This window comes from Eimeria acervulina, genomic scaffold (genome assembly GCF_000499425.1).
Source record: "Eimeria acervulina Houghton genomic scaffold, Eah_scaff136, whole genome shotgun sequence".
NCBI lineage: Eukaryota > Apicomplexa > Conoidasida > Eucoccidiorida > Eimeriidae > Eimeria > Eimeria acervulina.
In genome coordinates this window covers 50084-50649 of record NW_013550270.1, presented here as the reverse complement: position 1 = coordinate 50649, position 566 = coordinate 50084, and positions in this window count along the sequence as shown.

Below are 566 nucleotides of genomic sequence, written 5' to 3'. Positions count from 1 at the left end.
TATTAGGGGCCCCCTGTGCTGCAGCGAAGAGCCTGGGGGCCCCCAAACGAGGGTGAGGCCGCAGCAAACTTGTGGGGCTTTGTGTGCATGCAGCTGGAGATACTGCAGCTGAAGCATCGGGCACTGGAGGTGCGTGGGGGCCTCTTTGTTGTCTTCTGCCGGGGGCCCCTCTCTTCTCGCTTATTTGCTGCTTTAGGGGCCCCCCTTTGGTGTCTTGCATGCAGCAGAAAAGAGAGAAAGGGTTTACTTAGGGGCCCTCGATGACGCCGTCCGGGGGCCCCAGTGTGCACGTTTAGGGTTTAGGGTCTAGGGTCTAGGGTTTAGAAACTTGTGGGGCTTTGTGTGCATGCAGCTGGAGATACTGCAGCTGAAGCATCGGGCACTGGAGGTGCGTGGGGGCCTCTTTGTTGTCTTCTGCCGGGGGCCCCTCTCTTCTCGCTTATTTGCTGCTTTAGGGGCCCCCCTTTGGTGTCTTGCATGCAGCAGAAAAGAGAGAAAGGGTTTACTTAGGGGCCCTCGATGACGCCGTCCGGGGGCCCCAGTGTGCACGTTTAGGGTTTAGGGTC